The 14212-nt window shown below is 40.1% G+C and overlaps 1 pseudogene; it reads left to right on the top strand.

Annotated features, from left to right (window-relative positions):
- Nucleotides 1-2676: 2676 nt before the first annotated feature.
- LOC102821266 overlaps nt 2677-14212 on the top strand; it is a 113976-nt pseudogene continuing 102440 nt past the window's right edge.

A 14212-nucleotide genomic window follows, 5' to 3' on the forward strand; every position in this document is an offset into this window, starting at 1 on the left:
AGGCTGTGCTCTTTGTTCTTCATCAGTAAATAAATGTTTTCAGTCCTCTTCACTTTCAGCAAGCAAGGTTGTGTCATCTGCATATCACAGGTTGTTAATGAGTCTTCCTCCAATCCTGATGCCATGTTTTTCTTCATACAACCCACAAGAAGGTGTGGGTGTGTGTGTAGAAGAACAAGGTAGATAGGGGAACACTTAAGTAGGTTTTCATGGGCTAAATGGGACATAGGTAAATAATGTTGTATGCTCAGTTTGGAACAACAGGGCTCTGTGATACAGGGATTGAGGCATAATCTGAATGAGTTCAAGAGGGGAGATAATGCTAAAATGATTGATTGTTTTATGGATATTTGTTTCCCTTGCCTACTATTATAAAAATATGCCCTTGAGTGGGATAGAAAGAAATATCAGGAAACATGATTACAGAAAGCTTGTAATCACATCTTCTGCCTATAAATGATTGCAATACCTAAAAGGGGTTCTAGAGTCTGCCCAGTGAAATAGGCTTCTTGTGGAGCATTTTAGAGTATAGGACCTTAGGTGGAATACTGAGCCCCATTCATAACCTTCTGAGGTGGCACATTCCCATGTGAAAGGACATGCAGACCAGCCAAGAGTGGCTAGAGGAACAGAAGATCCATCTTGAAAGAAAGATAAGCAGGAAAAAAACAAAAACAAAAATGGCAATCAGTTTGGCTATTACCAGATCAAGCAAGCTATTTGCCTGGAAACCATCAAGGCAAATAATTAAGTTCCTTCAGGGCATATCCCCTTCCAAGACTGAAACTCAAAGGAAATACATGAGCAGGCATGTAAACTCACTGATGACAGTGTAGGTCTGCTTGTGAGTGAAAGTGGCAGAAAGGCAATAATGAAGATATGGGCTGAGTTTGACCATGTTCCACAGATTCCTGTTGACCTTGAGATGAGAGAGAGAAGAGGAAGGGCTGGTTGGTCCACAATTGGGGAGACTTGGGAACTTCTCCTGAGCCCATGGTCACTGACCTACTCATGGTGGGCTAGAGCTGAGAGTATGAGAGTGAAGGAAACATCAGCTGATATGAGAGTTCCCATTAGATCTAACTTCGATGGTTTGATCAGAACTTGACTAGAGGAAGATAAAGAAATTTGATAAAGGAAGCAAGTGCAAATTGCTACAATTTGATGAATTTGACCTATACTTACGATTTATGGATAGAGTAGCTCGAAATACTAACTGAGAGGGAAGGAGTCTTCTCATCAAGGATCAAGCCTATATCCTCTGTACACAGGATTGAGAGGGACAGGCAACGTAGACATTGGCTATCTAAACTGGGGTGTGAGGAGACTATAAAGGAATGAAATGGTTGGCTTGCAAGTTTTCAAGAGGGAGGTTAGTTTCAGAGTGTGTGGGGGAAGGTAGAATCCTCACTGAACAGTTTTCATCTTGTCTATACAGGTGTGGTAAAAGGAGATGAAGATAAGATTCTTTTGATTTATTAGTGAGTAATTGTTATCATAGGAGTCCTGGTGTGGCACTGTGGGTTAATGCGCTGGACTGCAAAGTAAGTTTAAACCATAAGGTTGGCGGTTCAAGCTCACCAGCAGCTCCTTGGAAACCCTATACAGGGTAGCTATGGGTCAAAACAGACTCGATGGCACTTAACAACAACAATTGTTATCATGACTAATTGTGATTGCCACATTGTAAAGGTAGAAGTTTTGCAACATAAAGCAGGGAGTAGTTAATCTTACATTCCAGGAACAAAGGACCCTAGGTCCATCAAGAGAAGAGCTTGAGTGGAATGTGTGACCCTAACCAGAGAAGCAGAGACACCAGAGATGGAGGCAGAGGTAATGGCATGAAGAGATAAAGCAATTGAGGACTCTAGACTTATGGAAAGAGAAAGCTTGTGTGCTGGTGGCCAGGAGGCTGACTTGAAGATTGTCCCCTTTGGTTGTTTAAATGATTATATATTCCTCCGTGTTTTTGTGTACATTAAAAAAAAAAAAAAAAAAGAGGGCCTAGAAGCAAATACTTTTAACCAATGGTGCATTGAGGGAATTGTAATTATTGCAGTGAAATAAAATATGATTGGTTGAGTGCAGAATCTATATTCTCTCATGTAAACTATCACTCAATTCATAATGAAAACTTTTAAAAAAAATTAAAAAGATATACACTTGGAATGATGTCATAATAGATGGTGGAGAAGGAAGTTTCAGGAATCAGTCCCTCCAATGAAACAACTATTTAGATGGCAAGACCTATCAGAATCAAGTATTTAGTACTTCTGGAGTTTACGCAAACTTTTCCATTGCTTGACTATTGCTTGATTAAGCAAGAGACTGGCAAATTCATTAAGTGTGGTTTAACATAGTGCTATCTGCAACTCCTGCCTAGACCCTGGAGTGGGTATGGCCACCAGAAGGAGGCATACATTCCTGGTTTGGCTTGCTGGTCCTGGTAAATCGGGGCCTTGTACTCTCAAAATTGGGATTGTGTGTTTTGATCTGCTTGGTGGACTGCTGAGGGACTAGCAAAGAGGCTAACCATTTTTTCACCTTTCATGGATTGAAGCAACTTGTTGGTGGCATTTGTTGTGCAACTTGTTTTGTATATATTATTTTTTGAGAACAAAATAATATATATAAAACAAGTGAGAACAAAATAATATATATAAAACAAGTTGCACAATGGCAAAAATAAGTCTCATTATCAGTAATCATGTTCAACGTAAATGGATTAAACTCAACACTAAAAGAATGGCAAAATGGACAACAGAATAAAACAAAACCATGATTCAACTATATTCTGCCTACACAAGACTTCCTTTAAAACCAAAGACATAAATAGGTTGAAAGTCAAAGACTGGAAACAATTATCAAATTATTGTTGCGATAGTTATGCCAATATCAGGCAAAATGGACTTTAACTTCAAGACAAACATTTTTGTAGGAGAAAAGAATAAACTTTATTACAAATTCAAAGACATAAAGATACAGGGAGATCTCTGCTACCAACTTTCTCCCAGTGGAGGAAAGTTGGAGGTATTTTATAGAGTTTCAGGGGCTAAACAGGGACAAATCATCATTTATCAAAAATAAGGGAACCTGTCACAAAGCAACATTGTGGGTACAAATCTTAATGTCGGGATGGTAACTGTTATGTTATCTTGTGTACTGTTTCCAATGTTTGTGTGCACTCTGATTTCTTATGCACCGATGATTTGTAGTTCAATCATTAGGACTGGTGCCAGGGCACTCTGACATGCCCCTTGCTGGTTGTCAAGGAGCTGCTTGCACAAAGAGACATTTTATAAATGTTTAACTATATTCTTAGCTTCTGACCTGACTCTTGATTTACAGGAAAACGAGGAGAGTTAAAAGTAGAGAAAAACTGATGCTAAGGTCTTTTTATGCCTATGACTAAAACCTACCTACATCAGTATGGTTTATTCTGAATAGAAAAATTCATAGAAAGAGCAGTGGTTACTATGGATGGTAGGATGATGGAATGGGGTGTGATTTCTCAATGGGTGTGGGATTCTGGGTTAATGAAAAAGTTTTAAAATTAGAATAGTAGCAGTTGCAGGCCATTGTTAAAACACTAAATAGCAAAGATTTGTATACTGTAGTACTACATATCATCACTCATCTGTCAGTTTGTCATACTATGGTGGTTTGTGTGTTGCTGCGATTCTGGAAGCTCTGCCACAAGCAGGGTCACCCATGGTGGGCAGGTTTCAGATAAGCTTCCAGATGAAGATAGACTAGAAAGAAGGAGAGACGAACTATTTCTGTATATTTAGTCACTGAAAAATCTTATGAATAGTAGTGAAACACTGTCAGATATAGTACCAGAAAATGAGCTTCTTAGGATGGAAGGCACTCAAAATGCGACTGAGGAAGAGCTGCCTCCTCAAAGTAAAGTTGACCACGATGATGCGAACAGAGTAAAGCCCTTGGGACCTTCATTTGCTGATGAGGCAAAACACAAAATGAAGAGAAACTACTGTAAACATCCATTAATAATTGGAACATGGATGGTACAAAGTATGATTCTAGGAAAATTGGGAATTGTCAAAAATGGAATGAAATGAATTAACATCGATATCCTAGGCATTAGTGAGCTGAAATGGGACAGGTTTTGGCCAAGTTGAATCTGACAATCACATGGCTAACTGAAGAGAAATGGTGTTGCATTCACTATCAAAAAGAACATATGAAGATCTGCCATGAGGTACAACGCTGTCTGTGATAGGATAATATTCATGTGCCTACTGGGAAGACCAGTTAGTACCACTATTGTTCAAATTTACTCACCAACCACTACAGCAAGTAAGAATTAAAGAATTCTATCAAATTCTTCAGTCTGAAATTGATCAAACATATAATCAAGATGTATTCATAATTACTGGAAATTGGAATACAAAGGTTGGAAACAAAGAGGAAGGATCAGCAGTTGGAAAATATGGCCTTGGTGCCAGAAATGTTATTGTAGATCACATGATAAAATTCTGCAAGACCAATGTTTTGTTCATTTCTAATACCCCTTTTAAACAGCATAAAAGATGGCTATAAACATGGCCCTCACCTGATGGATTACATAGAAATTAAATTGACTATATCCGTGGAAAGAGAAGGTGGAAAAGCACCATATCATCAGCTAAAACAAGGTCAGGAACAGATTGTGGAACAGACCATCAATTGCTCATATGCAAATTCAGACTGAAGCTGAAGAAAATGAAAAAAGTCCATGAGAGCTAAAATATCACCTTGAATATGTTGTTTATTGTTAAGTGCTGTTGAGTCAGTTCTGACCCATAGCGACCCTGTACAGGGTTTCCGAAGCTGTAAATCTTTAGGGGAGCAGAAAGCCTCAGCTTTCTCCTGTGGAGCAACTGGTAGATCAAACTGCTAACCCTAAGGTTCTCAGCCCGATTCGTAGAGATCATCTGAAGAACAGATTTGATAGATTAGACACCAAAGACTGAAGACCAGAAGAGTTGTGGGATGATACAAAGAACATCATACAGGAAGAAAGCAAAAGATCACTAAGACTCCTTGGAAACCTTATACAGGGTTGCTATGGGTTGGAGCTGACTCGTTGGCACTTAACAAAAACACAATATAAGGATGAATGAATATTTAAGGGGAAAAAAAAAAAGGTCATTAAGAAGACAAGAAAGAAGGAAAAGACCAAAATGTATGTCAGAAGAGACTCTGAAACTTGCTCTCCAGCATAGAGATGCTAAAGCAAATGGAAGAAGCGAGGAGGTACAAGAGCAGAACAGAAAATCTCAAAGGTCAGCTCAAGAAAATAGAGTGAAATATTACAATGAGATGTGTAAAGACCTGGAGTTAGATAACCAAAAGGGAAGAACACACTCAGTATTTCTTAGCTGAGGAAACTGAAGAAAAAAATTCAAGCCTCAGCTTGAAGTATTGAAGGATTCTCTGGGCAAATTATTGGATGATATAGAGAACATCAAAAGAAGATGGAAGGAATATACAGAGTCAAGGTACCAAAAGGAAATGGTTGATGTTCAACCATTTCAAGAGGTAGCACCAGGAATTGAGGGAATACAAATTGAAATCTTTCTACAAAGTGAGGTGGCATTGGAGGCACTTACTCATCTATACCAAGAAACTTGGTAGACAACTGTCTGGCCAACTGATTGGAAGAGATCTGTATTGGTACCCATTCCAAAGAGAGGTGACCCAATGGAATGCAGAAATCATTGAACAATATCGTTGATATTCCATGCAAGTAAAGTTTTACTAAAGACGATACAGAAATGGCTGCAACCATGAATTGACAGAGAACTTCCAGAGGTTCAAGCCAGATTCAGAAGAGGACATGGAACAAGAGATATAATTTCTGACATCAGATGAATCTTGGCTGAAAGCAGAGGATACCAGAAAGCTGTTTACTTGTGCTTTATTGACTATGCAAAGGCTTTCAATTGTGTGAATCATGACAAGCTACAGACAACATTGCGAAGTATGAGTATTCTGAAACACTTAACTGTGCTCATGAGGAACCAGTACATAGACCAAGAGGCAGTTCAAACAGAACAAGGGAGCACCTAATGGTTTAAAATTAGGAAAGTTGTGTGCCAGGGTTGTATTCTTTCACTATACTTATTTAGCCTGTATGCGGAGCAAATAATCCAAGAAGCTGGGTTACATTAAGAAAAATATGGCACCAGGATTGGAGGAAGACTCATTAACAACCTGTGATAAGCAGATGATATGACTTTGCTTCCAGAAAATGGAGAGGACTTAAAATATTACTGATGAAGATCAAAGACCACAGACTTTAGTATGGATTGCATCTTATGTAAAGAAAACAAAAATCTTCACCACTGGACCAGTAAACAAATTTTTTATCAATGGAGAAAGGATTGAACTTGTCAGAGACTTCATTTTACTCAGATCAGTCATTAATACTCATGAAAACAGTGGCCAATAAATCAAATGACATATTGCATTAGGCAAATCTGCTGCACAAGACCTTTTTTAAGTGTTGAAGAGCAAAGATGTCAGTTAGAGGACTAAGGTACATCTGACCCAAGCCATGGTGTTTTCACTAATCTCATATGCATGTGAAATTTGGACAGTGAATAAGGAAGACTGTAGAAGAATTGATGCATTTGAGTTATGGTGTTGGAGGAGAATATTGCAAGTACCATGGACTGCCAAAAGAACCAATAGATCTGTGTTGAAAGAAGTACAGTCAGAGTGCTCCTTGTCAGCCAGGATGGCCAGACTTTGTCTCTCTCTCACACTTCATACATATTGTCAGTAGGGATCAGTCATTGGAGAAGGATATCTGTTTGGTAAGGTGGAGGGTCTGAGAAAATGAGGAAGACCCCAGTGAGATGGATTGGCACAGTGGCAACATCAAAGGGCTCAAATGTAGCAATGCTTATGAGGTTGGCCCAGGACTAGGTAGTGTTTCATTCTGTTGTGCATAGGGTCACTATGAGTTGGTACTGACTCAATGACACCTAACAGCAACAACAATGCTACACAATGGTTGTATTAGTTATCTACTACTGTTATGACAGAAATACCACAAGTGGATATCTTTAGAAGACAGAAATTTATTCTCCATAGATTAGGAGGCTAGAAGTCCAAATTCAGAGTGTTGGGAAAGACTCTCTCCCTTTGTCAGCCCTGGGAGAAAGTCCTTGTCTCCTTTCAGCATCTATAGTCCTAGCATTCCTTGAAGGTTTTCATGCATCTTGGCATCAATCTTCCCCTGGGTCTAGGAGCATCGTTGTACAAGGACCCAGCTCCAGAGGATGCACTCCAGTCATGACTCTTCTTTTTGGTGGTAGTAGGTCCCTCCTCTACTCATTTATCTCTCCTTTTACCTTGTCAAGATAGAAGATGTTACTGGCCACACCTCTGAGGAACTTTCTTCTCAATTGACTGGCTGCTCTTAGCAGATCTCATTATGGAGGTGATTCTATTCTATTAGTTCTCATCATGGAGGATTACTATATGTTAACTGCCAAGCCACTGAGAATTCAAGTGGGTCCAGTCAAGTTGGGACACAACCTTAAGTATCACAATGATTAACTGTATTCTATGTGAATTTCACTTCAATAAAGGGAGGAAAAACAAAATAAAACCAACTATGTTGTTGTTAAGTCCCCACCGAGTACGTTCCGACTCATAGCGACCCTGTATGGGGTTTCTGAGGAGTGACTGGTGAGTTTAAACAGCTGACCTTGTGATTCAAACTGACCTTACAGTCCAGCACATTAATCCACAGTGCCACACCAGCACTTAGTCATCTCCTGGTACCATTCCTGAAATAAAACAAATTGGAAAATAATTTAGAAATCTACCAAAAGAAAAAAGACTTTGAAGAAAAAATAAGCAGATCAGCATTAGAGTTCTCATTTGCAATACTGGATGCTTGAAGAACATGTGTACACCTCCAGGAGAAAAAGGTCCAGTCACTGTCATTGAGTTGATTCTGACTCATATCAACCCTATAGAAAGAGTAGAACTGCTCCATGGGTTTCTGAGAATGTCAGTCTTTTCAGGAGCAGACAGCCTCATCTTTCTCCTGTGAAGGGGCTTGTGGGTTTGACCAACCGAACTTGTGGTTTACAGCTTGATGTTTAATCCACATCATGACCAAGACTCCTTGGAGAAAAAGACAGAAACCCACAAATCCTTGTAAATATATGTAGGTGTCACTCACTATAAGAATAAGAACAGATAAGGAAGATATTATCCCAGACAGGGCCCATTTAAGGAAAATCTTTAAGAAAGTGCTCCATCAAGTAACAAGTTAATTATATCAGAGATCTCAAAAATGGGAAAAATAAATAGTAGGCAGTGGTAAGCAATGAACAGCCCAACAAATGCAACTAACCTAGAGAAAGATAATGTAAATGTTGCTGTCATTACTAAGTGCCCTTGAGATGGTTATGACTCTACTCATAGCAAACCTGTGTAGGGCTTTCAAGGAGTGCCTTGTAAGTTTGAACCACAGACCTTGCAGTTCAAATAGATCTTACAGTCCAGTGTTTATTCGACAGTGAAAAGTCATGAAATAAAGGAGTCATGTTTTCAGAAAGCATCTAAAATGGTCTAAAACCAGAGGTCTTGACTCTTTTTAGCAAAATCTTCCCAAGGATAATTGTAGAGTAGTAGAAAAACTCAGAGGTAGACAAAGAATTGTTGTTGTTTTTGTTAAGTGCCATCAAGTAACAAGTTCCGACCCATAGCAACCCTGTATAGGGTTTCTGAGGAGTGAATATTGAGCTTGAACTGCCGACCTTGCAGTTCAAACCAATCTTGACGTCCAGTGCATTAACCTGCAGCACCACACCAGGAGGTCAATATATACTCAAAGTTATCGTTCTATTTTTGGGGGTGAGCAGTGGGGAATAGAGTGTTGGGTGAGGGACTGAGGGACATCATTTGGATCTTTTGACAAAACTGTAGATAAATATGATGTTAAGAAGGTAAGTACTAAAGGAACAGAGAGGCACAGCAGGATTTCCAATTATCAAGGAAAGATGAGAATGGAAGGTACTTAACCATGTCCCTCAGCAGCACTGCTACAGTTGACCACTTTTCTTTCTTGACAAACATTCCTTCTTTGGCTTCTGTGACACCACACTCACCTGGTTTTCTTTACCCACTTCTAGCTGCTCCTTCTCACCCTCCCTTAATGAACCCTGATCTCATGGGGATTAGGGCAAGGCCGCCTTTTCTTTTCTAGATACAGTCTCCTCACGTGATTTTACTTAATCATGAAGATTTACTTTGGACATGTTATCAGGAGGCACCAGTTCCTGGAGAAGGACATCATGCTAGATAAAGTCGAACATCAACAAAACCGAGGAAAACCCCCATTGAGATGAATTGACACAGTGGCAGCAACAATGAACTCAAACATAACAATTGTGTGGATGGTGCAGCACCTGACCATGTTTCATTCTGTTGTGTGTAATGTTGCTATGACTCAGCCTGACCTTTCCCTTAAACCTATTTGATATCTTCTCTTAGAAGCCAATGTACAGCATGTCTAAAATAATTTATACCTGCACTCACCTCCAAGTTGCTTTCCTCCCTTGGTTTACCAATTCAGTAAATGTTGCCAAAATCCACTCAGTTTCTTAAGGCCAAACCCCAGAATTAATCCTTAATTATTTTTTTCCTGTGTTCTAACTTCTGATCCATCAGCAGTGCCTGTCAGCGTTACCATTACTATTCTGAATCACTCTTCTTCTTTCCATACTCGGCACCGTCCTTCTCTCGCTTGCTTTACTGCAAGATCCTCTTAACCAGAATCCATTTTTATCTCTTGTCCTCCTCTAAACTGTTGTCTATGCAGTATCTATTCTCAGGTGATCATTGTTGTTGTTGTTATGTGCCGTTGAGTCGGTTACGACCCATAGCGACCCTGTATAGGGTTTCCGAGGGTGTAAATCTTTACGGGAGTAGAAAGCCTCATCTTTCTCCCGCGGAGCAGCTGGTAGTTTCGAACCGCTGACCTTAAGGTTCGCAGCCCGATTCGTAACCACTACACTTAAAACTAGAAATTATAAGATATCATTCCTCTGCTTAATTCATCTAGTAGCTTCCTATTGTACTCAGAATGTATCCAAGCTACCTATTCACTATACAAAATCGTCTCTGGTTTTCATTCTCCAGTCTACAACTTTTCTTTCTTCATTTTACCCCTTTCTTTTATCTCTTAAGCAGATCAACTTCATTTTGTATCAGAACCTTTGCACACATTATTTACTTTGCTTGAAACATTCCCTGTCACCTTTGACTCAGTTTAAATGTCACCTTCTCCTTAGGGCTTTTCTAGCCACACCACACACATCCTGTACCTCCACCAACCCACCATTATTCTATCATATTACCCTTAGTGTCATTTAGGGTTCTTAGTAACAGGTAACAGATGTCAACTTACTAATTTAAACAACAAAAAAATGACATATTTTAGAGTAAGTAGGTGGTACACAGACCATTGAATGATCCCAATGACAAGGCTTCAAGACTTCTTATCCAAGAACCACATTCAAAGCCAACAATCATAGCTGGTTGATATACTAGAACTGGTCTAGATTGGCTACCTGGTATATCACTACTGTCACTGACACAGATATTATATGACACCTTAACACCAGAACTGCTATCATCACAGCCTCTGGCAACTATATGTAGCTGTTACCAAGACTGAAATTGTCAATAGTACAGATCCCATGATCCTTCTTTCTTCATGTTACTAGCTATGGGTGTTGTTGTTGTTAAGTACCGTCAAGACAATTCTGAACCATAGAGACACTGTACTGGGTTTCCAAGGAGCAGCTGGTGAGCTTGAACCATTGACCTTGCAGTTTAAACGACATTGCAGTCTGACACATTAACCCACAACACCACACCAGGACTCCTGGGTATCTCCGTCTAATTGGAGGAGCCTAGTTCATGTGCTTTCTCAGTTGTAAAGGAAGCTGGGAAAGTGAGTATCTAGCATTTCCAACTTCAACAGAGATGGTGAGCTCTGCCTCATAAAGTAGAAAGTTTCACAAATATGAGAAGGTCGTTCAGAATTCCAGGAGACAAAGTGAAACTGTGCCACGTCTTTAAATTTTTTCATAACACTTATAAATTATCTGAAGTCATTTAAGTTGTCACTTGTTTGTTTTTTTTTTTTTTAAATAAATAATTCCACTCACTAGCATGGAGGCTACAGAGAGCAGAGATCTCCTCAGCTTGTTGACTGCTGTTTCCCCAGTATCCTCAACAGTGCCTAGCTCGTTATAAGTATTTATTGCATGAATGCAGGCAAGGTGATCAGAGGAATAGAAATTCGTACTAAAAGTATAGCTCCAAGAAAGAGAAATTTATCAGCTGTTGAATACCTCGAGATGGTCCTGTAATAATGGGACTGAGCAGTGTCAATGGAATTTGATAATTAGGGGATTGTTAGAGACATAAGAGCAGTTTCAGAAGAGTGATACTGCAGTCGCTTAGGAAAAAAAATCATGGCATCTGGGAACGATTCTCTCCCATAGTTTACAAACTAAAAATAGGAGGACTACATATCAACTTTCAGGTTTTCAAGTTTCTTTTGCCTAGAAATTAAGACGAGGAACATACGGGGTAAAGTGGAGGAGAGAGCCTATGTCTAGGGGGTGACAAAAATGGCCTTGAATCAAGACTGCCATGTTTTAGGCAAGATAAATGCCTAGGCAAGTTAGCTCTGCGCTACATTTCTGTGTCTATAAAACTGAAGACAATTTATTTTTCAAATATCAATTGAGTGTTATATGAAGCATATAGTCATTTTTCATAAATGTTTTCTTAGTTCCTTTCTTTCCCCAGTCTTATCTCTTGTTTTTCTAGGAGTCCAGATTGCCAAAGACTATCCCTCTCTCGGCACCTTGAAGAAGACTATAGGAGAATCTGCTGAGATGCAACTGAACTTCTCCCTAGACAATAACACTAGAGAGGTTGAATGGAAATGGTGTTCTGAAGATAATAAAGATAAGATTCTGGTGTCCTGGAAGCTTGCCAACTTTCCTCCTGATTGGTATGACCTCGAAGACAAATACAAGCACAGATTCAACTTGACAAAAATGGCTTTCTTAAGCATCAGCAATCTCACAGTGGAAATGAGTGGACAATATACAGCATATATCAAATCCAAGTCAGGAGAAACCAAGGAGGAGGTCTTTAGACTCTGTGTATACGGTAAAGTGTGGGGACGTGTCCAACAGGTCTTCCAACTCCTACTATAAGGGACTTCAAAAAGTTATTGGAAATGTTTTATTTTATTTTAAAGTCTTTGCTGTGAATTGAGTGATAATTTACATGGGATAGCATCAGCTTTACATTCATCCTATTATATTTCCTTTCATTGCAATGATTACAATCCCCTCCATGCATCATCATTCAACAGCATTTGCTTCCATTCCCTTCATTTTTTTTATTTGGTTGTACACTGAAGCACTCAGGAATATATAATAACCATTCAAACAATCAAAGGGTACACCACACAAGCCTGCCCCCTGGCCATCAGCACACAGACCCTTTCCCTCCCTGAGTCCAGAGTCCCCAGCCACTCCATCTCTTCATGTCATTGTCTCTGCCTCCATCTCTGGCATCACTGCTTCTCTGGTTAGGGTCCCGCACTTCACTCTTCTCTCTTGATGGTCCCAGGGTCCTTTGCTCCTGGATTGCAAAATTAACCACTCCAATCCTTTTGTTACAAAATGTCTACCTTGACATTTGTAACACTCACAGTCAGTCCTGATAGCAATTATTCACTATTGAACCATAAGAGTCTTTTTCCTATCTCCTTTCACCAGCCCCGCCCAGATAGTTTGGAAACCACTCAGTGGAGAGTCTACCTTCCCCTGCACCCTCTGGAATTAGGCTCCCTCTTGAAAGCTTGTAAGTCAATCACTTCATGCCTTTGTAGCTCCCCTCCACCATTTTGAGTAGTCAATGTCTAGGTTGCCCATCTCTATCAACCCTGTGTACTGAGGAGGTGGGAATGATCCTCATTGTAAAGATTTGCTCCCTCTTTTGAGCTACTACGTCCTTAAGTATAGGTCAAGTTCACCAAATTGTAGTGGATTACTCTTTTTTTTTTTCCCTCTTCTTTCTTCTTCTAGTTGGGTTCTGATCATTCAGCCATCGAAGCCATGTCAAGTGGGTACTATCTGCAAGTATGGGTGTTCTTGTGTATCACCCCTCACTTCATATCAGCTGGATACTTTACTCTCCACTCTAGTCCTCTGTGACTATGTCTCTGTCCCTGGGCCCAGGAGTTCCCAGGACTCACCATACTGCTGGCCAACCAGGTCTCAACCCAGGTTGACAGGAGTCTATTGAACGTGGTTGGACTTAACTCACAATTTCATTGCTATTTTCCCCACACTGCCCCTTACTAGTATACCAATGTGGTCACCAGCAAGACCGCAGTCCTGCTCCTGTATTCCCCTTGAGTGTCAGTCTTGGAAGGGGGTTTTCCCTGAGGGGACTTGATCACTTCCCTTGATGGCTTCCAGGTGAACAAATTGCCTGTTCTTGTAGTAGTCAATCAGACTGCCATTTTTATTCTCCCAGCTGGTCTTTCTTACAAGAAGTATCTTCTGTTCTTCTAGCCACTCCAGGCTGGTCTGCTTGTCCTTTCAAGTAGAAATTTCCCACCTCAGAAGATTCTGGATGCTGTTCAGGATTCCACCTATGGTCTTATGCAATGCAAAGGCTCCAAAGGAAGCCTCCTTCACTGGACAACTTCAAGCCCCATTTTAGGTATTCCAATCAGTTATAGGCTGAAGATGGACTTACAAGCTTTCTATGGTGATGTTCTGGCTATTCGTGTCTCTCCCTCTCCCTCAAGTGTCTATTTTACAATAGTAGGCAAGGAAAACCAAGATTCAAAAAACCATCAAGAATCTTACCATTATTTCCCCTCTTTTACCCATTCAAACAATGCCTCAATCCCTGTATCCCAGAGCCCTGTTATTCCAAAGCTGTGCATAAATCATTATTTACCTCTGTCCCACTTAACCCATGAAAATCTGCCTCACTGTCCTCCCATCTGCCTGTTCTTCTATTCCCCACTCCTTCTTGTGTATTGTCCGCTTCCCCTTCCCAGCACCCAAACTATCCTGTGTCTATTTCCTACCCTGTGCTCCACCTTTCCCTCCCTTCCTTCACCTCACACCATATA

This window comes from Chrysochloris asiatica, unplaced genomic scaffold (assembly GCF_000296735.1).
Source record: "Chrysochloris asiatica unplaced genomic scaffold, ChrAsi1.0 scaffold00042, whole genome shotgun sequence".
Taxonomy (NCBI): Eukaryota; Metazoa; Chordata; class Mammalia; order Afrosoricida; family Chrysochloridae; genus Chrysochloris; species Chrysochloris asiatica.